Source organism: Canis lupus, chromosome 12 (assembly GCF_048164855.1).
Source record: "Canis lupus baileyi chromosome 12, mCanLup2.hap1, whole genome shotgun sequence".
Taxonomy (NCBI): Eukaryota; Metazoa; Chordata; class Mammalia; order Carnivora; family Canidae; genus Canis; species Canis lupus.
In genome coordinates this window covers 4,550,640-4,575,523 of record NC_132849.1, presented here as the reverse complement: position 1 = coordinate 4,575,523, position 24,884 = coordinate 4,550,640, and the positions used below count along the sequence as shown (strand labels likewise).

General features: G+C 39.8%; 1 long non-coding RNA gene across 9 annotated transcripts in view; it reads right to left on the bottom strand.

Annotated features, from left to right (window-relative positions):
* Nucleotides 1-1,349: 1,349 nt before the first annotated feature.
* Nucleotides 1,350-24,884, bottom strand: part of LOC140600912 (uncharacterized) — a 30,048-nt gene continuing 6,513 nt past the window's right edge. For 2 of the 9 annotated variants that reach the window (XR_012004030.1, XR_012004020.1), the window contains one exon: nt 10,204-10,355. This is a non-coding gene — a long non-coding RNA (uncharacterized lncRNA). Of the gene's footprint in view, nt 1,938-3,723; nt 3,757-3,808; nt 3,828-9,239; nt 9,259-10,203; nt 10,790-14,732; nt 14,859-17,479; nt 17,565-24,884 lie in introns of those variants that run through there. The other 7 variants (XR_012004026.1, XR_012004023.1, XR_012004028.1 and 4 more) reach the window with 7 other exon arrangements.

Sequence of the window (24,884 nt, the reverse complement as noted above, 5' to 3'; positions counted from 1 at the left end):
ATTTTTTCCTCTCTAGGGAGCAATTTCATATTTGGATTTATTTTCCCTGTTCTCATACACTTGCCACCACCACTATCTGTGGATATCCTGGATGCCTCGTAGGTTCCCTTGATGGTCCTCACAATATGGCTTCTGACCAAAGTTCTCACTGTACAGTGACAGACAGCTGGCAATGTCCAGCGTGCAAAGTGGCCTGCAGAGATTAACTCATCTAAACTTTATAAGCAAGCATTTTGAGCAACATACTATTATTAGCTCCATTTTACAGATAAGGAAACTGAGTCACAGGAAAGTTTCATAAATTACTCAAAGTCAAGAATAATTGAGTGGTGAAGTCTGTATTTGAATCCAATTTGCTCTAGAGCCCATGGTTTAACCACCACATGACCAGTCACAAGAGTCATGGATCTTCATGTACACCATCCCTCAGAAGTAGTTGGCCTGACTGAAGACTCATTTATGGCAAAACCTTCTAAGAGTGGAGTGCTGCCCACAGAGTGCAATTTGTGTTCTGATTGAGCAAGCATCCTATGGCACTATTTTTTCAACCAGAATACACGATGGGCCCAGAAACAGAGATAAGGGTGGGCCTTATGACTCATTCACATTTTGGCTAGCAGACCCATGACTCTGGGCTCTGCTGGTTTAGAGGTTTGGTATCCCACGGAGATTCGCTTCCACAAAGAGGAGACACCAATAGTTCCACAGTGACCTGGGTATTTTGGGCTTTTTATGCCATCAAGTGAACATGCAGAAAAGGGGGGTGAGCTGTTAGCTGGGGTGATTGATCTTGGGGATTTAGAGAAAATAAGGTTGCTGTCACACAATAGGGTTGGGGGGAGATGGGTGCAGGCCAGGGGTACCCCAGGGGTACCTTATACCACCATGACTAATGGTGAAAGTCAGCAGAAGACTAAAGCAGCAGACTCAAGATAAACAAGAGTTTAGATCCTCCAGGAGCGAAGATCTAGGTTTCTTGTCTCCATAAGGAAAGCATCCTGACCATCTTTGAGTCCTGGCTATATAACATAGTGGTTTAGAGGCTGAGTTCTGGTTCCAGCCCAGCCAGATTCAACTCTAAGCGCTTATATCCTGGCTGTGTACCTGTCTCTTTTTTAGTTTCCACACCTGTAAAATAGGAATAATAATAGTTCATATACCTCAAATGTTATTTTGAGAATTAAGTGAGTAACACTTAGAAAGCACTTAGGACAGGGTCTGGCATGCAGTAACACTCTATAAATGTTAGCTATTATTAAGGCAAGGCAATAAGAAGTAACAGAGGAAAGTCATAAATACCAGCAACAGCCTCAGGATCAGTTGGGAAAATGAGAACAGTACACACAAAATTTGTACAGGAATGTTTTATTTGTAATGACTACAAATAGAAACAATCCAGATGCCTTTCAATGGGCCATGATTAAATAAACTGTAGTATATCCACACCATGGTAAGTTTACTCAGCAACAAAAAGAAATTAACTTAAATTACTTAAATTATTAAATTAAATTCACAGCAAAGAAAACCATCAACACAATGAAAAGGCAACCTATGGAATAAGAGAAAATATTTGCAAATCATCTGTATGATAGGGGTGGATATCCAGGATATATAGAGAATGTATACAACTCAATAGCAAAAAAACACAAACAATCTGATTTTAAAATGGGCAGAGGACATCAGTAAACATTTTTCCAAAGAAGACACACAGAAAACCAGGAGGCACATGAAAAGATGTTCAACATCACTCATCATCAGGGAAATGCAAATCAAAACCACAATGAGATGTCTGTCACCTCACACCTGTTAGAATGGCTATAATCAAAAAGACAAGAAATAACAAGTATTGGTGAGGATGTGCAGAAAAGGGAGGCCTTGTGCTCTGTTGGTGGGAATGTATACTGGTAGAGCCAGTATGGAAAACAGGATTGAGCATCCTAAAAAATAGAAAATAGAACTTATCTATGATCCAGGAATACCATTTTTGGGCATATACCTGAAGAAAATGAAAACACTAACTTGAAAAGATACACACACCCCAGTGTTTATTGCAGCATTATTTACAATAGCCAAGACATAGAAGTAACCTAAATGTCTCTCAATGGAGGAATGAGTAAAAAAAATGTATTATGTGCGTGCGTGCGTGTGTGTGAACACACACACATGCACACACACTGGAATATTATTCAGCCATAAAAAGAAGGAAATCTGGCCATTTGTGACAACATGGATGGAGCTTGAGGGTATTATGTTTTCTAAAAAATCTATTTCAGTTCAATTAATTAACATAGAGTGTATTACTAATTTCAGAGGTAGAGGTCAGTGATTCATTAGTCTTATATAACACCCAGTGCTCATTACATTATGTGCCTTTTACTGTCCATCATCCAATTATTTCATCACCCATCTACCCCTCCTCCTGCAACCCTTTTTGTTTCTTATAATTAAAAGTCTCTTATGGTTTGTCGCCTCTCGTTTTATTTCATCTTGTTTTATTTTTTCCTCCCTTCCCCTGTGGTCCTCTGTTTTGTTTCTTAAATTCCACATATGAGTGAAATCATATCATTGTCTTTCTCTGATTGACTTATTTTCCTTAGCATAATACCCTCTTAGTTCCATCCACGTTGTTGCAAATGTAAGATTTCTTTTTTGCTGTTGTTGGCTGAGTAATATTCCATTGTATACACCACATCTTCTTTATCCATTCATCTGTCCATGGACGTCTAGGCTCCTTCCATAATTTGGCTATTGTGGACATTGCTGCTATGAACATTGGGGTGCAGGTGCCCCTTAAGATCACTACATTTGTATCTTTGGGGGTAAATTAGTAGTCCAATTGCTGGGTTTTAGGGTAGCTCTATTTTTAACTTTTTGAGGAGCCTCCACCCTGTTTTCCAGAGTGGCTGCATCAGCTTGCATTCCCTTCGACAGTGTGAGAGGGTTCCCCTTTCTCCGCATCCTTATTGAGGGCATTATGTTAAGTGAAATAAGTCATATATAGAAAGACAAATCTCACCTATATGTGAAATTAAAAAAACAACTCATAGAACACAGATTGATAGTTCCCAGAGGAGTGTGGGGGATGGGGAAAATCAGTGCCGGGGGTCAAATGTATAAATTTCCAGTTATAAAATAGATAAGTCATAGGGATATAATGTACAGCATAGTGATCATAAATAATAACACTGTATTGCATAGTTAAAAGTTGCTAAGAGGGACGCCAGGGTGGCTCAGTGGTTGAGCGTCTGTCTGCCTTCAGCCCAGGGTGTGATCCTGGGGTCCGGGATCCAGTCCCACATTGGGCTCCCTGCATGGAGCCTGCTTCTCCCTCTGCCTGTGTCTCTGTCTCTCTGTCTCTCATGAATAAATAAATAAAATCTTTTGAAAAATAAAATAAAAAATAAAAGTTGCTAAGAGAGTAGATTAAAAATTCTCATCACAATAAAGAAAAATTTAGTGGTGATGATGTTAACTAGACTGATTGTGGTGGTAATTTAAAATACATACAAATACCAAATCATTATGCTGTACACTTGAAACTAATGTCGTATGTCAATTATATCTCAATTATTTAAAAATGAACTATTGTTTACACATGACAACCTGGGTGAATCTCCAGAGAACCATGCTGAGTGAAAAAAAGCCAATCACAAAAGTTTACATACTGTATGATTCAATTTATATAACATTCTTGAGGTGATAAAATTATAGAAATGGACTTACCTGGAGTTCAGGTGGGGCTGAGGGTGGCTGTGGCTACAAAAGGGCAACACGAGGAAACTTGTGGTAACATAAACACTCTGAATCTTGACCGTATCAATGATTTCCTGGTTGTGAAATTGTACTATAGTTTGAAAGATGTTACCATCGGGAGAAACAGGTATCCAGGATCTTTCTATATTTTTTCTTACAACTGCATGTGAATTTATAATTACCTCCAAATAAAAAGTCTAATTAAAAATGAGACCAGTAAGGGATCCCTGGGTGCCTCAGTTGGTTAAGCCTTGGGCTCAGGTCATGGTCCTGGTCCTAGGGCCCTGGGATCTGGACCCAAGGCTCCCTGCTCAGTGGGGAGTTGGCTTCTCCCTCTCCCTCTGCCCTTCTGCGTGTGCTCTCTTTCTATCAAATAAATAAATAATTAAATGAAATCTTTAAAATAAAATAAAAATGAGACCAGTAAAAACAAAAACATAAAACAAGAACAGTAATTTCTACCCATATTTCCTTTCTTACTTTGTGTGTATGTGTGTGTTTAATTTGAAATCTTTGCTGATTTTGTGGTGTAAATAATACTGATTTCAAGCTACCAATGAACCATCACTAACCATGGAATTAGAAGGACATGGGAACAACGAGGCTTCACAAGCCAGTGCATGCCAGCAAAACCTTTCTGTCCTATTAGTTTGACAAAAGTTAGGTTGATAATATTCTGTACTGGAGGGGTGTGAGCAAATGGCACTCATGCATCGTTAATGGGAGGGTTCACTGAAATGCCTTTAAAAACATTAAATTATTTATGTTGAAGTACAGCTGACGCATAATGTTACCTTAGTTTCAAGTGTACAACATAGTGATTTAACAATCTTATACTATGCTATGGTCAAAATGATGGTTTTTTTGGAAGGCAATGCTGGATCTTTCAAAGTGTTAGATGTCAAGATTTTGACCCCAAGTTCAATTTTATGGAAATACTTGAACCAGTGCATAAATATACAAAAGTTGCTGTCCACTGCAGCATTATTTTATTTAATTTTTTAAAAGATTTTATTTATTCATGAGAATACACAGAGAGGAGAGAGAGGCAGAGACACAGGCAGAGGGAGAAGCAGGCTTCATTCAGGGAGCCCGACATGGGACTCGATCCCTGGTCTCCAGGATCACACCCTGGGCTGAAGGCGGCGCTAAACTGCTGGGCCACCCGGGCTGCCCAGCATTATTAATAATAGTGAAAACGGTAGACATTTCATTAAAAGAATGGTTAAATAATTTGGGATATGTCTGTGCTGTGGAATATAAAGAAAGCAGACCATACATATTGGCACAGGACGGTCAAGATATCTGGGCAGAAAGCAGACTGCCAACTGCCACACCATATGTATAACCTGATTCTATTTTCAAACAAAAACAAAAACAAAAACCCCTCTGTTTGCCTGTGGATAAAAACAGACATGACAAAATGCAAAGGAAGTTTACTTCTTAAGAAAAGAGTGAAATTAGATAGTATTTACTTTGTATATTTATTTGTATATACTTTGTATGCAGCATTTTATTATTGTTGTTGTTATTGATAAAGGGCAGGGTTTTTTAAATATATATTTTCTAAAAGTCATTTTTGGGCTCAAGTGGGCCTGGAGAGGGACTGTTCCATAAAATTCAGAGAATACTTTCTTGAGGCCAGGGGCCCTAAAAAAGAGTGTGATGTAGAAGAGAACAGTTATTGAAAAAAAGCCTGGCAACTGGATCATAGATGTTAATGAAAATAGTAAATAAAGCATCAAGAAAGACTAATGTGGCTGCAGAAACAAGTCCTCTAATGTAGGATTTTTGAAGCGCTTGTTCCAAACATGAGGAAGGAGGGCTAAAGTTCTCCCCTTTGCTCTCCAATAGCTTTGCTTCCTCTCAGATCACTTTATTTATTTGTGGGGGGAGGGACAGAAGGGGAGGGAAATCCCAAGCAGTCTGCATGCCCAGCGTGGAGCCCAAGGCAGGGCTTGATTTCACAACAGTGAGATCAGGACCTGAGCTGAGCCTCAGGCAAGAGTCAGAGGCTTAGCTGACTGAGCGACCCAGGCATCCCAGATCACTTTTATTTTATTTTTATTTATTTTTTTAGTTTTCCTCACAGATCACATTTAAAACAGCTTTATTGAGCTATAATTCACATACCATAAAATTCACCCATGTGAAGGGGGCAGTTCAGTGGTTTTTAGTATATTTACAGTTATGCAACCATCAACAAAATCTAATTTTACAATATCTTCATAATCTAAAAAAACCCACCGAAAACCCTACTATTTAGCGGCTGCTTTCCATTCCCTAGCCCCAGTCCTAGGCAACCACTAATCTATGGATTTGTCTTTTCTAGACATTTTATATAAATGGAATCATACAATATGTGGCTTTTTGTATCTGGCTTTCTTAACGGGATATTTTCAAAATCTACCCATGTTGTAACATGTATCAATACTTCATTTCAGGGATCCCTGGGTGGCATAGCGGTTTGGCGCCTGCCTTTGGCCCAGGGCGCGATCCTGGGGACCTGGGATGATCGAATCCCACGTCGGGCTCCCGGTGCATGGAGCCTGCTTCTTCCTCTGCCTATGTCTCTGCCTCTTTCTCTCTCTCTCTCTCTCTCTCTCTCTCTCTCTGTGACTATCATAAATAAATAAAAATTAAAAAAAAATCTACATGGGCAATCATATTGCCCAGCCACAATTCTTTCTTCCCCTCTCGATTCCTATGTCTCATTTCTTTTTCCTCCCCTCCCTTCCTTCCTTCCATTTGTCTTATTTATGAGGCAAGGATTGCCAGTCAGTCAAATGCAGTGATAATGGTCTTCTTTATCTTGTTGTTTACTTTAATGAGATTATGGGGCAACAGCAAATGTTTTACCACTAATGTCTATTGTAGGATTTTTGCTAGATATCCTTTGTCAGGTTCAAGAAATTCCCATCAGCCTTCTTCATAAAAAGCTTTTTTTAAAAAATTCTTTTCATGAGTGGCTGTTAAATATTATTGAATTCTCTTTCTGCTTCCACTGAGATAATTATATATTCTCTTTTCTCTAATCTGGTGGGTTGCATTAATAAATTTCCTAATGGTGAATTAACTTTGAAGTCCTGAGATAAACCCTATTTGGTCGTGTTATATTATTTAATACACTGCTGGAGTCAATCTAATATTTTATTGTTTTTGCAAATATGTTTAAAAAGCCTGAACTTTTTTTATATTCTTCTTGCCTCAAGCCTCAGTAACCTTTGCTTAGAGATATAAAATCTGACTCTGATCTGCTCTATTATCTCATGTATTGACAAAGACTCTTAAGTATAATTTTGGCAGGAAGCATGTGAGAATTACCCTTCTCATCTTCAATCTGTTTTTGTTTGATTTAGGGAGGATTAGGTTAAAACTCTGAATATCCATAACCAGACAGGGTTCGTCCGCCTGGGAGGGGTGTGGGGGTTGAGCAAGAGACTTCCTCTATCCCTTCTAGAACTTGGGGGCTCGCAGCTCAGTAAATGCTTAAAGGCTAGATGTAAGTGTAGTGAGAAAACAGCCATTTTGAGTTGCTGCCTTGGTATTTCACAATATAACAACCCTGCTCACACCCAGAGTGTGGACACTTAGATAAGGACCTGAGTTTAGGATTCCATCCCAAGTTCCTCCAGTGCTATTCTGGGGGTGCCTTTTATTTATTAAATATATATGTATATATTATGCATATATGTTATATATATACACACACACACACACACACACACATTTTTTTTTTCTTTCTAGTAAGGGAGTGGGGAGGGGCAGAGGTCGAGGGAGAAGGATAATCTTAAACAGGCTCCACACCCAGGGCAGAGCCCGATACAGGGCTCAATCTTATAACCCTGAGATCATAACCTGAGCCAGAATCAAGAGTTGGAGGCTTAACCGACCAAGCCATCTGGTGCCCCCAGGGCATCTTTTCAAATAACCACTTAGTGGTAAACCCCCAGAAAGTTAGTGGCCTCTGCCCCAACCACTATATAAGTAATAGGTGCTTGCTACCTCCTGCTTACTGAGGACTGGGACAGAGGACTGCCCTTCCCTTAGCTTATAATAATTCCTGTGACTTTAATTCCTTTGTGTACATGTACTGATACTGTGCCTTCAATCAAAGTGACCCCGAGGTTTTCACTTCCCCAAAGTGGGAGCTTGAATGTTGAGGAAGCTGCCAATCCCAACCAATCATTATTTATTTATTTATTTATTTATTTATTTATTTATTTATTTATTTATATTTATGATAGTCACACACACACACACACAGAGAGGCAGAGACACAGGCAGAGGGAGAAGCAGGCTCCATGCACCGGGAGCCCGACGTGGGATTCGATCCCAGGTCTCCAGGATCGCGCCCTGGGCCAAAGGCAGGCGCCAAACCACTGCACCACCCAGGGATCCTCCAATCATTATTTATAAGTATAAATGATTTTATTTCATCTTTTCAAATATCTATGCCACTTTTTTCCACTTTCTTGTCTTATACCTTCAGGTGAAAGCTCCATGAAGGCAAGGATTTCATTCACCACTTTATAAAGACTGTTGTATGTAAAACAGTTTATAGCAAATATTCAACATTTGTTGAAATAATAAATAAATCAGATGAAATCTTCAAAATAATGTTGAATATTTAGGGTAACAGCAAGCTTCTCTACATTCCTGATTTGAATTTTCAGCAATTAGTACATTTGTTGTTGGCTTTTGGCAAATAGGAATTGCTATGTTTAGGACTTCTACTTATATTCCTATTTTGCATACAGTTTTATTACGAATGACTGCTGATTTTTAGAAAGTGCTTCTTTGGGGTCATCTGCTGGATATAATCATATGGGCTCTATCCCTTTATTTATACAGTGAATTATGTTGACAAAATTAGTAAAAAGTAATCATTTAAAGTCCACAATCTAGATGAGGAAAAGATGAACTCTTATTTTAAAGATCAATAAATTAATCTATGAAAAGGTAAACCTTATTTCTAGATGGGAAAATTTAATATAAAAATGCTAAACTTTTCGGGACGCCTGAGTGGCTCAGCAATTGAGTGCCTGCCTTCGGCCCAGGGCATGATCCTGGAGACCCAAGATCGAGTCTCACATCGGGCTCCCTGCATGGAGCCTGCTTCTCCCTCTGCTTGTGTCTCTGCCCCACCCCCCTCTCTGTCTCTCATGAATAAATAAATAAAATCTTTTTTAAAAAATGTTGAACTTTCTCAATTAATCATTATTTTCCATTAAGAATCCCCATGGATTTGAAGAAATGGAAGAAATTAATGTTCATGTGGAAGAATAAATGTACAAGAATGGTCAAGAAAGTTCTAAAAACTTTTTTGGAGGGTTATTGCCTTATTTAATGTTAAAACTTATTACAACATAACTGTGCGATGGATCACTAGAACAACACCTACAAGCAGATTTTAAGTATATGTAAGGACTTACTATTTCACAAAGGTTGACAAAAGAAAAGGATGTTTAGTTGTACATGGTATGGGAATAACTGTGTATTCATCTGGAAGAAAATCAGGTTAGATACATTATTTCATATCACATATAAAAACAAAACCCAGAGAATAAAGATCAAAACTTTAGAAAGTGAAGCAGGGGTGCCTGGGTGGCACTGTCAGTTGAGCATCTGACTCTTGGTTTGAGCTCAGGTCACGATCTCAGGGTGGTGAGATTAAGCCCTCTGCACTCAGCACAGGGTCTGCCTGACTCCCTCTGTCCCCCTGCTAATGCTCTCTTTCTCCAAAATAAATAAATAAATCTTAAAAAAAACAAAAAACAAAAAACGAGTCAGTTAAGTGTCTGCCCTTTGGCTCAGGTCATGATTCGGGGTCCTGGGATGGAGCCCTACGTGGGGCTCCCTGTTCCACGGGGAGTCTACTTCTCCCTCTCCCTCTGCCTGCTGTTCCCCCTGCTTGTGCTCTCTCTCTGTTAAATAAATAAAATCTTGAATAAATAAATGTGAAACAAATAAGCAAAATAAAGTGTAAAGACTATGAAGAAGTAGTTCATAGGAGATTTGAATATAACCCTCTTCATCAGCATAATGGAAGTTAAAAGGACAAGGAGAGGGCAGACCGGGTTGGCTCAGCAGTTTAGCGCCAACTTCAGCCCAGGGCCTGATCCTGGAGACCCGGGATTGAGTCCCACATCAGGCTCCCTGCATGGAGCCTGCTTCTCCCTCTGCCTGTGTCTCTGCCTCTCTCTCTCTCTCTCTCTCCCTCTGTCTCTCATACATAAATAAATAAAATCTTTAAAAAAATAAATAAAAGGACAAGGAGATACTTTTCTCTATCAGATTGGCAAAAATTTAAAGACTGATAATGTCCAACGGTTTTGAGGGTGCGGAGATAACAGGCACGTTCTAATTACACACTATTTATGAGGGTAAAAGTTTGATACAATCTTTAATAGTTCATTTGGGCTGCCATAAAAAATGCCACAGACTTGGTGACTTAAACTATAGAAATTTTATTTTCTCATAGTTCTGCAGACTGGAGGTCTGAGGCCAAGGTGCCATCAGCAAGGCTGGTTTCTGGCAACGCCTCTACTCCTGGCTTACGGATGGCTGTCTTCTTGCTACGTCCTTTAATGGCCTTTCCTCTGTACATGTAGGGAGAGAGAGACAATACAAGAGAAAGACTGTACAAGGTCTCTGGTGTCTCTTCCTCTTCATATAAAGAGAGACACCAGTTCGGTAGGATTAGGGCACCACTCTCACAGGACCTCATTTAACCTTCTTAAAGTCTCTATCTCAAAATACTGTCACATTGGGGATTAGAGTTTTAATGTGTAAATTTTTGGTGGAGGGGCAGTCACAATTCAGTCCACAATACAATCGTTTTGAAAATAATCCACCATGGGGAGCTCCAGTGGCTCAGCGGTTTAGTGCCGTCTTCAGTCCAGGGCATGATCCTGGAGACCCGGGATCGAGTCCCATGTCAGGCTCCCTGCATGGAGCCTGCTTCTCCCTCTGCCTGTGTCTCTGCCTCTCTCTCTCTCTCTCTCTCTCTCTCTCAGGAGTAAATAAATGAAATCTTAAAAAAAAAAAAAAGAAAGAAAGAAAGAAAATAATCCACCAGAATGCATTAAAAAAAAAAAAAAGTGCTCATTCATAATAGCCAACAGGTGGAAACAATCCAAATACCAATCAACAGATGAATGAGAAAACACAATGTGGTATATACATACCATGGAATATCATTCCACTTTAACAAGTAATGAAATCGTGACAAATGCTGCAATATGGATGAACCCTGAAAACATTTTGCTAAGTGAAATAGACACAAAAAGACAAATATTGTATGATGTCACTTATTCTAAGTTATCCAGAATGGTAAATTCAGAAAGACAGAGAGCAGAATGGAGGTTACCTGCATCTGAGGGGAATGAGGAGTGGCGATTGTTTGGGTAATGAAAAAGTGGGCATGGATAGTGGTGATAGTTGCATAACACTGTGAATGCAATTAATGCCATTGAATTGTACACTTAAAATGGTTTTATGTTGGGCAGCCCCGGTGGCTCACCTGCAGCCCAGGGTGTGATCCTGGAGACCCTCGATCGAGTCCCACGTCAGGCTCCCTGCATGAAGCCTGCTTCTCCCTCTGCTTGTGTCTCTGCCTCTCTCTCCTCTCTGTGTATTCTCATGAATAAATAAATAAAATCTTAAAAAAAAATGAAATGGTTTTATGTTACGTGTATTTTTAAATTATTATTATTAATTTTTATTTATTTATGACAGTCACACACAGAGAGAGGGAGAGAGAGAGAGGCAGAGACACAGGCAGAGGGAGAAGCAGGCTCCATGCACCAGAAGCCCAACGTGGGATTCGATCCCGGGTCTCCAGGATCGTGCCCTGGGCCAAAGGCAGGCGCTAAACCGCTGCACCACCCAGGGATCCCACGTGTATTTTATTATAACAGGTATTTTATCATAATAAAATTTAAATATGGACTCCAATTTATACAATGAATACCACACAGAGAAAAAAAACCCTACTCTTACACACAACAGCACAGATGAATCTCAAAGGCACATGGCTGAACAAAAACCAAGCATAAGAGAGGACTGCATCATTTGTTTACTTGAAGTTCAAGAAGAGAGAGACAAATCTATGTTAATAGACATCAAGAGAGTGCTTTCCTCGTGGGGGAGGATTATTGACTTGGAAAGGGTATAAGGGAGGTTTATGGGAAAAGATTTATAATTTGATCTGAATAGTGGTTACATGGATATATACATATATACTTAAATTTTTTTATTTATTTTTTGACAGAGAGAGAGAGAGAGCACAAGCTGGGTGTAGCAGCAGAGGGGGAAGGAGAAGCAGACTCCCCACGAAGCAGGGAGACCTATACTGGGTTTGATCCCAGGACTCTAGGATCATGACCCCAGCCGAAGGCAGACGCTTAACCAAGCTGAGCCACCCAGGCACCCCTACATATATGAATTGAGTCCTGCATCTAGGATTATGTACTATATGTATGACATCCATACAGAAGTAATAAAGGTAGGCATCTTTTGATGCAGTCTATAGAAACAAAAACTTCACTATGTAACAATAAAAGTTTAAGAATTCATTGCAGCAGGAGCCTGGGTCCTGGGACTGAGTCCTGCATCCAGCTCCCTGCTCTGCCTGCTTCCCCCTCTCCTTCTGCCTGTCAGTCCCCCTGCTTGTGCAGTCTCTCTCTTTCTGTTAAGTACATAAATTAAATCTTTAAAAAAATTTATTGCAGCAATTTACAGGGTGCCTGGGTAGCTCAGTTGGTTAAGCGCCTGACTCTTGATTTCAGCTCAGGTCATGATCTCAGGGTTGTGGGATGGAAGCCTGCAGAAGGTTCCATGCTCAGCTCAGAGTTGGCTTGGGATTCTCTCTATCCTTCTCTCTCTGCCCCTCCCTCCTTGACCTTTACAGAAGGGCATACATTAAGGCTTGAGTGTGTGGGGAGTGAGGGTGGAGAAGAGTGCAGGTCCCGGCAAGAATAGAAGCTGGAAAAGGAGCAAATGAAAAAAATGGCTTTTTTCATGGGATCCTTTTGAGACAGGAAAACTAAAGGGATCCCATAAAAAAAAAAAAAAAAAAAAAGCTGTTTTTTTCCCCCTTTGCTCCTTTTCCAGCTTCTATTCTCACTAGGACCCTTACCTCACTATACATGTGCCTTATAATGCAGATATCATATGTCCACCTGGTAAGGGACAAAGAGATAATATTATCTTCGGAGTCTTCCAGTACAATAGATAACATCTAAGGAATGACAGGGCGGGGTCATCATGAACATTCTCCAAGACTAATGACTCTAAACACCTTGACACCAAATCCCTGGCTTCAGGGATTGAGCGACTTATGACGGACACCCGGCCTCTGACCACCCTGTTCTGACCAGTTACCAGATGCCTAAGAGGACACATACACCAAACTACAATAGCCAATATAAATTTCAGACCCCAAATAAGATGATAACCCTTCTCTTTTTTTTTTTTTCTGAGTCTTCTGGGTGCTCTGTCTGTATCTCTATTATATATATATATTTTATAAACTGCTTCCACTTCCTGCTGGTTCATGTTTGATTTCCGTTCTGCATGAAGCCAAGGATCCTCCTGGCTGGTTCTGCGGTACCTCTTCTGTGGGTCCTTGGACTCAGCCTGTCTGCATCACCTTCAGTTCCCCTGTCTCATAACCACCGCTGGCTCAAAGACCTGCGAGGTGTTACTTATTTGTGTGGGAGGGAGCAGAGGAAAACAACAGGGCATCAGACACACCTGAGAACAGACGATCCCAAAAGAGCCAGCAAGCATTAAATGGAAAACACAACAGGCTAATTTGAAAACAGGAGTTGAAACAGAGAAGGGCTATGCCCAACCCAATGGTGGAGAAGGCAAGGTCCCAGGTCTCAAGGGGCTGAAGTAGACTAGATTTCAGGAACTCTCCAACTGATCAGCAAAACTCCCTTCTAGGGCAGTGCTACACTTTGAGGAAAAACAGCTGGAAGCAGAGAAAAAATCAATCAGAACAGGGATAATAGAGGCAAAGAAGGAGAAGATCTAGATAAAAGTGAAGAGGAACCAAGCTAGGAAATCTTAGCATGCCGCCACGGTTTTTGAAGCATTCCACAAAAACAACAGCAGAGGGAGCTTGATGCAGTTAGAAAAGCTGTCCTGAACTGAGACTCCTAAAAGTTCAAGAAAATCAATGTTTCCGAAAGAAATGAGCAACAGAAAAGGCTCCAAGGCAAAACCCACACAGAGTTATTTCAAGAAAAAAGAGAATAGGGAGAATAACATCCCTACAGGAAAGGAAAGTATGCCAGACAGACATGCTCACAAACAGATAAACTCATTCACTATTTCAAAATGAGCTGAAAGATACTGAGGAAATGATAACAAGAAATAAAAGGACAACATAAGCCAGAATTTGAAGAAATGAAACTATGAGGTGATTAAACTCAGGAAAGAATTGGAAATAAAAGAAAAAAATCTCAGAGATGAAGGCTAGGAAGAATATAAGACTGAATAAATACAACAGATGATGTCTGAAGAGAAATAGGATGCCAAAAAAATTTTAGGTTGAAAATAAACGAAAAGATACTAAGGACTCAAGAGACAGTGACAAATGCTAAAGATAGGTAAAGAAGATAAGGAGCTCTAACACACAGATCATAGACCTAAAGAAGAAAATCAGAGCAGGGGAAGAAAATAAATACTAAAAGCTGTAAATCAAGAGAAGAAATATTTTAAAAACCCTACATATTGAAACAACACACTACATATAAAAGAACATTGACTCAGAATGACATAGGTATGGGGCGACTGGGTGGCTTAGTTGGTTAGGCATCTGCCTTCAGCTGGGGTTGTGATCCCAGGGTCCTGGGACGGAGCCCCCACTTTGGGGTCCCGGCTCTACGGGGAACCTGCTTCTCCCTCTCCCTCTGCCCCTCCTCACCCCACTTGCGCTCTCTTAAATACATAAATAAGATCTTTACTCTTTTTTAAGAGTTGGCTCCTTGCTCAGTGTGGACTCTTGCTCTGCTTGAGGACTCTTTCTCCCTCTTCCTCTGTTCCTTCCTTGGCTTGCATGCTCTCTTGCTTTCTTTCTAAAATAAAGAAATCTTCAAAAAAAAAAAAATTACAAACCCTACATCACTATATATATATATGTTCCCCCCTCTTCCCAAATCCCTTCCTTTTGTAAACAATTTGGTCCAAAAGCCATTAGGTGGAGCCAAGCAAGGTAGGCATCTGTGTGAGGCAGAGATGGATGCACTGTAGCCCAGCATGAGATGTGAGGAAGATATCTAAGCAGAGAGGTGGCAGTGGCAGTGACCTGAGGTGGGCCATTGGAGCCACCATAGGCTAAAGAGAATATCATCATGAGGGGATGGTCTGATATAGGTTGTGGGAGCTAATGCAGGCTGAGGAGTGCATTGGCACAGGGTGGGACAGTGCAGCAGTAGCACATCGAGGAGTACTAAATTCTGGGCAGGAGGAGGAGAAGGATGCTGTGCACGAATGGAGATGGTGGCAGTGACAGGAGACTGGTCACACATAAGAGAACTGATTTTTAAAAATCATATAGTGAAGCTAATGGAAGCCAGGTTTCTCACTTTCAGAAAAGGGAGTTATAAATACAGAAAGAGAGAAAAATAGAATATACCTAGTGATGTTGGACTGGAATTGGAGATTTTGGTGTAAACTTGTAGTTTACAAAGATTTATTCATTCATTCATTCATTCATGAGAGACACACAGAGAGAGGCAGGCAGAGACATAGGCAGATGGAGAAGCAGGCTTCTCACAGGAAGACGGATGTGGGACTCGATCCCCAGGCCCTGGGATCACGCCCTGAGCCGAAGACAGATGCTCAACCACTGAGCCACCCAGGTGTCCCAACTTATAGTTTTTAATACGTATAGATAAGTAGAGGAATAAATGCTGATGTTAAGTGTATGTGCACAGCTCACTCCACTGAGGAGTTTTGTGAACAGCAACATCTCCATAGTAATGAGCTCATCTAGGGACCAAATCTTGGTTCCTAAATACAGCCTCCACCAAAAGAAATCAAGCCTCCTCAGAGAAATGACTGATTCCAGGGCTGGTGCAGAGAAACTGTAAGATGAACCTGGAACATCCTACTGTGCCAGAAAGGATGTGCTCAAATAATTATGAGGATATGTTAAAAGGACTAAGGAGTTGGCTTGGGAGGATTCTCATGGGCCAAATCTGGAATAATCTGAGCATCAAAATGAATAATGTTTAAATCCATGAGTTCAGGGGTGGCTGGATGGCTCAGTTGGTTGAGCGTTTGACTCTTGATTTCAGCCCAGGGCATGACCTCAGGGTGGTGAGATCAAGCCAGGGTCAGTGGGGAATCTGCTTGAGGTACTCTCCTTCTCTCTTTGCCCCTCCCCCTCTCAAATAAATACATCTTGTAAAAGAATACAAAAAAATACAAAAAATGTCACATTTAGATAATGATGGGGCAAAATCATCCTAAAAGTCATTAAAGAGAAAGAATCAAGCATGTATCCTTTCTTCCTTTCTTCTTTTAAAAAACCTCTTTTGGGGAACCCTGGGTGGCGCAGCGGTTTGGCGCCTGCCTTTGGCCCAGGGCGCGATCCTGGAGACCCAGGATCGAATCCCACGTCGGGCTCCCGGTGCATGGAGCCTGCTTCTCCCTCTGCCTCTCTCTCTCTCTCTCTCTCTGTGACTATCATAAAAAAAAAACAAAAAAACAAAAAAACAAAACAAAACCAAAAACAAACTCTTTTGTTTTGAACTCAATGTGGGGCTTGAACTCACCCAGTGTGGGGCTTGAATTCACGACCCTGATATTAGGAGTCATGTGCTCTACCAACTGAGCCAACCAGGCACCCCTTATCCTGCCTCTCTTATATATGCTTAACACTGAGTAACCGAAAAATAGATGAGGGGAAGTATCTCTTTATGGAAATATTCAAGCTAAGGAATGAAAATGAATCACAGATTTAGAATATTATTGTTTTGCAACACCAAGAGAATTTACTGAACAGAAGCAACTGCTAACATCACAATAAAGAGAGACAATCAGGCACAATGGCCCTCAATGAAAGAACACACTAGCACCTATGGTCTCCCCAAAGACATCAAACCTGAGTCTGATCAGACCTCTGGACTGAGCTGCCAACATGCAGGAAATGCAGCAGGAGGAACTACACTATTAATATACAATCAGCAAAATCTAGACTGCAGGCTGAAGGGAGGGTACACAGTCAAACACCTGAGGTCTTCAACAAACTGTTAGGAAAAGAAAGGGATAGAAGAGGAAATCTATCGACTCAGTAATTCAAAATAGAAGATTGCTTCATCTCCTCCACAAGAGAAAGCAGTTCTCATTAGCTCAAGATGAGAGGGATTAAGGGAAAGGTTAGAAAACATTTTTTTTTAATGACTTACTTACTTACTTACTTACTTTATTTATTTATTTATTTATTTACATTTGGCTCTACATCCAACAGGGGGCTTGAACTCATGACCTTGGGATCAAGAGTTGCATGCTCTAACCAACTGAGCCAGCCAGGTACCCTAGACAACAATTTGAGATGAACTGGGGTGGGGGGAGGGAGTCAGAGTGTTGACAGGACTGGGATATTCCAACTATGCTTGGGGAAAATTATTCACCTGTAATTAACAAAATCTTCTGCAAACTAATTCTAATCACCGTGTGAAATATGAATGCTCCTCCAACAACTAAATTTTTCTATTTGAAGAGCTTTATTTTCTATTGTCAGTGTAGGGAATTATCTTTAAGCCATTTTAATTCAGTTTGAAACTCAGCAGCTAAAAAAAAAAAAGAAAAAAAGAAACTCAGCAGCTGTTTTTTTTTTTAAGTAGACTCCACCCACAGAACTGCAAAACTGCTGTACAAGGAGAAAATAGCACATAGAATTCAAGGTTTTTTTCTCATGATTCTTTTATCTTTCAGTTTAAAATTTTCCTTTTCTTTTTTCTTTTCCTTTTCAACTAGTTTCTTATTTTATCAACTCTTTGTTTTTTTTTTATAATTTTTTTTTTTAATTTTTATTTATTTATTTATGATAGTCACAGAGAGAGAGAGAGGCGCAGAGACACAGGCAGAGGGAGAAGCAGGCTCCATGCACCGGGAGCCCGATGTGGGATTCGATCCCAGGTCTCCAGGATCGCGCCCTGGGCCAAAGGCAGGCGCCAAACCGCTGCGCCACCCAGGGATCCCCTCAACTCTTTGTTTTTAAGTCTATTTTTAACTCTCATTTTTACATTTACATTTTATAGATATAATTCTTCATTTCTGGCTTCCTATCAGTGTATTCAATTTTATCTTGATACAAATAAAATCGGTGTATATATATATAAATATATATTTTTTGCTTTCTTTACAATTTTAGGATTTTGGTGTATTCTTTTTTTTTTTTTTTAAAGATTTTATTTATTTATTCATGAGAGACACAGAGAGAGAGGCAGAGACACAGACAGAAAGAAAAGTAGGCTCCATGCAGGAAGCCAGATACAGGACTCTATCCTGGGACTCTGGGATCACGCCCTGAACCAAAGGCAGATGCTCAACCACTGAGCCACCCAGGCGTCCCAGATTTAGTATATTCTAACAAACAGACCAAAACAGACCCAGGACCAAGTGGATCACCCTGTTTTGTTCACTTGGAGATTATATTCTCTCCCTTCCACCCCTTTTTCTTTTCTCTTTTTCTTCTTTTTTTTGGTTTCTGAACTCTTTGGATTGTCTACTGTGTATTTCTCTTGTATCATGGTTGATATTTTTTATTTTGTTCTCTCATTCATCCAGTCTTTTTTGGGCAAAATGACTAGAAGGAGGAAATCACAACAAAAGAAAAAAACAGAGGTAGTACCATAGATCTAATTAATATGGATATAAATAAAAGGTCTGAGCTGGAATTCAGGGTTATGATTATGAAGTTACTAGCTGGAAAAAAAAGACAAATGGAAAAAAAAAACACCATAAAAACAAACCAAAAAAAGACAAATGGAAAAACAAACAAACAAACAAACACCATGAAGTTACTAGCTGGGCATTAAAGATACCAGAGAATCTTTTTGTGCAGAAATAAAATCTAATCAGGCCAAAATTAAAAATGCTTTAACTGAGAGGCAGTCTAGAACGGATGCTCTAACAGCCAGAGTGAATAAGGCAGAAGAGAGAATAAGTGACACAGAAGATAAGATGATGGAAAGGAAGGAAGCGGAGGAAAACATAGAAAAACAACTAATGGACCATGAGGGGAGGCTTTGAGAAATCAGTGCTACCATAAAGCAAAGCACTATTAGAATGATTGGGGTCCTCAAGGAAGAATAAAGAGAGAGAGAGAGAGAGAGAGGGAGAGAGAGAGAGGGAGAGAGAGGGAGAGAAGGTATCTTTGACCAAATCATAGCTGAGAATTTCCCTAATCTGGGGAAGGAAACAGGCATTCAAGTCCAAGAGGTAGAGAGAACCCCCCCCAAGTCAGTAAAAATAGATCAACATCCTGACGTATAAGAGTGAAGCTTGCAAATTTCAGAGATAAAGAAAATTCTAAAAGCAGCTCAAGGGCAGCCCCGGTGGCTCAGCGGTTTAGCGCCGCCTGCAGCCCAGCGTGTGATCCTGGAGACCCTGGATCGAGTCCCACGTCAGGCTCCCTGCATGAAGCCTGCTTCTCCCTCTGCCTGTGTCTCTGCCTCTCTCCTCTCTGTGTATTCTCATGAATAAATAAATAAAATCTTAAAAAATAAAATAAAAGCAGCTCAAGACAAGAGATTCTTAATCTACAGGTGTAGGAATGTTAGACTGGCAAAAGACCTATCCACGAGACCTGGCAGGCCAGAAAGGGCTGGCATGATATATTCAGGGTGCTAAATGAGAAAAACATGCAGCCAAGAATATTTTATCCAGCAAGGGTGTCATTCAGAATGGAAGAAGAGATAAAGAGCTTCCAAGATAAACAGAAACTAAAAGAATTTGTGATCATTAAATCAGTCCTGCAAGAAATATTAAAGAAGATCCTTTAAGCAAAGAGAGAGCCTAAAAGTAACAGAGACAATCTACAGAAACAGAGACCTTATAGATAATACAACAGCACTAAATTCTTATCTTTCAAAGTAAATGGCCTAAATACTCCAATCAAAAGACACAGGGTATCAGATTGGATTAAAAAAAAACAAAACAACAACAACAACAAAAAACAAGACCTAACCAAATGCTATCTACAAGAGACTCATTTTAGACCTAAAGACACCTCCAGATTGAAAGTGAGGGGGTGGAGAACCATTTATCATGCCAATGGACATCAAAAGAAAGCTGAGATAGCAATCATCATATCAGACCAATTAGATTTTAAACCAAAGACTGTAGTATGGGATGAAGAGGAACACTGTATCATACTTAAAGTGTCTATCCAACAAGAAGATCTAACAATTATAAATATTTATGCTCCTAACTTGCAAGCAGCCAATTATATAAATCAAATTAATAACAAAATTAAAGAAACATATTGATAAGAATACAATAATAGTAGGGTACTTCAACACCCCACTCACAGCAATGGACAGATCATCTAAGCAGAAGATCAACAAGGAAATTTGGGCTTTGAATGACACAATGCACCAAAAGTACTTTGCAGAGATATACAGAGTATTCCATCCTAAAGTAACAGAATACACATTCTTCTCAAGTGCACATGGAACATTCTCAAGAATAGATCACATAACAAAAACGAGAGAGAGAGAGAGAATAGATCACATACTGGGTCACAAATCAGGTCTCAACCAGTATCAAAGATTGAAATTATTCAGACCACAATTTGAAATTTGAACTCAATCACAAGAGGAGATTTGGAAGGAAATCAAACACTTGTAGGTGAAAGAGCATCCTACTAAAGAATGAAAGAGTCAACCAAGAAATTAAAGAAGAATTTTTTTTTAAATTAATGGAAACAAATGAAAATGAAAACACAACTGTTGAAAACCTGTGTGAGGGATCCTTGGGTGGCGCAGCGGTTTGGCACCTGCCTTTGGCCCAGGGCGTGATCCTAGAGATCTGGGATCGAATCCCATGTCGGGCTCCCGGTGCATGGAGCCTGTTTCTCCCTCTGCTATGTCTCTGCCTCTCTCCCTCTCTCTCTCTCTGTGTGTGTGACTATCATAAATAAATAAAAATTAAAAAAAAAAAACCTGTGTGATACAGCAGAAGTGGTCCTAAGAAGGAAGCACATAGCAATACAAGTCTTTCAAAAAAAAAGAGATAGAAGTCTCAAATACACAAACTAACCTTACACCTAAAGGACATGGAAAAAGAACATCAAATAAAGCCTAAACCAAGCAAGAACAGAGAAATAACAAAGATTAGAGAAGAAATCAATGAACTAGAAACCTAAAGAACAATAGAATAGATCAATGAAACTAAAAGCTGGTTCTTTGAAAGAATTAGTAAGCTTGATAAACCCCTAGCCAGACTTATCAAAAACAAAAGAGAAAGGTCCCAAATTAATAAAATCATGAATGAAAAAGGAGAGATCATGACCAATACCAAGGAAATACAAACAATTTTACAAACATATTGTGAGCAACTATATATCAACAAATTAGGCAATCTGGAAGAAAATGGATGCATTCCTGGAAACTACGAAAACTGAAACAGAAAGAAACAGAAAACCTGAACAGACCCATAACCAGCAAGGAAATTGAAGCAGTAATCAAAAATCTCCCAACAAACAAGAGTCCAGGGCCAGATGGCTTCCCAGGAGAATTCTACAAAACATTTAATGAACTAGTACCTATTCCTCTGAAGCTGTTTCAAAAAATAGGAAAGGAAGGGAAACTTCCAAACTCGTTCTATGAGGCTAGCATTACCTTGATCCCCAAAGCACACAATGACCCCATCAAAAAGGAGAATTACAGACCAATGTCCCTGATGAACATGGATGCCAAAATTCTCACCAAGATACTAGCTAATAAGATCTAACAGTACATTAAAAGGATTATTCACCATGACCAAGTTGGATTTATTTCTGGGCTGCAAGAGTAGATCAACATTTACAAATCAATCAATGTGATATATCACATTAATAAAAGAAAGGACAAGAACCATTATAATCCTCTGAATTGATGCAGAAAAAGCATTTCATATTTCACAGCATCCTTTCTTGATTAGAACTCTCCACAGTGTAGGGATGGAGGGAACATACCTCAGTATCATAAAAGCCATATACAAAAAGCCCACAGTGAATATCATTCTCAATGGGGAAAAACTGAGAGCTCTTCCCCTAAGGTCAGGAACACGACAGGGATGTCCACTCTCATCACTGTTGTTCAACATAGTACTAGAAGTCCTAGCCTCAGCAATCACACAACAAAAAGAAATAAAAGGCATTCAAATTGCAAAGAAATCAAACTCTCACTTCTCACAGATGACATGATATTTATGTGGAAAACCCAAAAGACTCCACCCCAAAACTGCTAGAATTCATAGAGCAATTTAGCAATGTGACAGGATATAAAATCAATGCACAGAAATCTGTTGCATTTCTATACATTAATGACAAGACAGAAGAAAAAGAAATTAAGGAATCGATCCCATTTACAGTAGCATCAAAAAACATAAGATCTAGAAATAAACCTAATTAAAGAGGTATAAGATCTGTACTCTAAAAATTCCAGAACACTTGTGAAAGAAATTGAGGAAGATACAAAGAAATGGAAAAACAGTCCATGCTCATGGATTGGAAGAATAAATATTGTTAAAATGTCTATGCTACCCAGAGCAATCTACACTTTCAATGTAATCCCTATCAAAATACCCCCAATATTTCTCCTAAAATTTGTATGGAACCAGAAAAGACCCAAAATAGTCAAAGGAATATTGAAAAAGAAAACCAGAGCCGGGGGCATCACAATGCCAGACTTCAAGCTCTATTACAAAGCTGTGATCATCAAGACAGTATGGTACTGGCACAAAAACAGACACATAGATCAGTGCAACAGAGTAGAGAACCCAGAAACAGACCCTCAACTCTATGGCCAACTAATCTTCAACAAAGCAGGAAAGAATATTCAATGGAAAAAGGACAATCTCTTCAATAAATTGTGCTAGGAAATTTGGACAGCCACATGTAGAAGAATCAAACTGGACCATTTTCTTACACCATACACAAAGATAAACTCAAAATAGAAGAAAGACCTAAATGTGAGACAGGAATCCATCATAATCCTAGAGGAGAACACAGACAACAACTTCTTTGGCCTCAGCTGCAGCAACTTCTGCTAGACTTGTCTCCAAAGGCAAGGGAAACAAAGGCAAAAATGAACCCCTGGGACTTCATCAAGAAAAAATCTTCTGCACAGCAAAAGAAACAGTTGACAAAACCAAAAGACAGCCTACAGAATGGGAGAGGATACTTGCAAATGACATTTCAGATAAAGGGCTAGTATCCAAGATCTATAAAGAACTTACCAAACTCAATACTCAAAAAACAAACAATTCAATCAAGAAATGGGCCAACACATGAACAGACATTTCTCCAAAGAAGATATACAAATAGCCAAGAGACGCAAAAAATGCTCCACACCATCTGGCATCAATACAAATCAAAACCACAATGCGGAGAAAAAAAAACAAACACAATGAGATACACCTCTCACCAGTCAGAATGGCTAAAATTCACAAGACAGGAAACAGCAAACGGAACTGAGGGTTTGGAGAAAGGGGAATCCTTTTACACCGTTGGTGGGAATGCAAACTGGTGCTGCAAGTCTGGAAAACAATATGGAGTTTCCTCAAAAAGTTGAAAATAGAGCTAACCCAGCAACTGCACTACTGGGTATTTACCCCAAAGATAAAAATGTAGTGATCTGAAGGGGCACTTGCACCCCAATGTTTATAGCAGCAATGTCCACAATAGCCAAACTGTGGAAAGAGCCCAGATGTCCATCAACAGATGAACACATGAAGATGTGGTATATATACAATGGAATATTACTCAGCTATCAGAAGAGATCAATACCCACCATTTACATTGATGTGAATAGAATTAGAGGGTATTATGCTGAGTGAAACACATCAACCAGAGAAGACAATTATATGGCTTCACTCATATGTGGAATATAAGAAACAGCACAGAGGTTCATAGGGGAAAGGAGGGGAAACTGAATGAGGAGAAAAACCATGCGAGACTCTTAACTCTAGGAAACAAACTGAGGGTTCTGGTGGGGATGTGGGTGGGGGATAGGGTAATTGGGTGATGGGCATTAAGGAGGGCACGTGACATGATAAATACTGATAAATAAAAATAGTTATTTTTTTAAAAGAGTTTATGTATGTATGTATGTATGTGAGACACAGAGAGGCAGAGACACAGGCAGAGGAAGAAGCAGGCTCCCTGCAGGGAGCCTGATGTGGGACTCGATCCCAGAACCCTGGATGACAATCTGAGCCAAAGGCAGACGCTCAATCACTGAGCCACTCAGGTTCCCCAACACTGGGTGTTATAAACAACCAGTGAATTATTGAACACTACATCTGAAGCTAATTATGTACTATATGTTAGCTAATTGAATTTAAAGAAAAGAAAATAAAGATAAATGTACACCCTAATCCCTGCAACCTGTAAGTGTTACCTTATTTGGAAAAGGGGTGTTTGCAAATGTCATTAAATGAAGGATCTTTTTTTTTAAGATTATTTATTTATTTATTCATGAGAGACACACACACAGAGAAAAGCAGAGACACAGGCTGAGGGAAAAAGCAGGCTCCATGCAGGAAGCCCAATGTGGGACTTGATCCCAGGACTCCAGGACCATGCTCTGAACCAAAGGCAGATGCTCAACAGCTGAGCCACTCAGGTGTCCCAAATGAAAGATTTTTAAATGAAGAGATTATAATGGATTATCTGGGTGGGTCCTAAATGCAATTATAAGTGTCCTTATAAGAGAAAGGCAAAGGGGGACGCAGCTGCAATAAAAAGCACCAAAGGTCTATGGAAGGAATGAGGGCTAGGTGAAGTAAAATTTGAGGCTAAAGCTTAACCAAGCAGAATGCCTCTACTTGTGGAAGATAAATCATCAGTATTTGGTGGTCGTTCAAAGCTGGAGTGACAAGCTGAAAACTTAGGTGGCAGG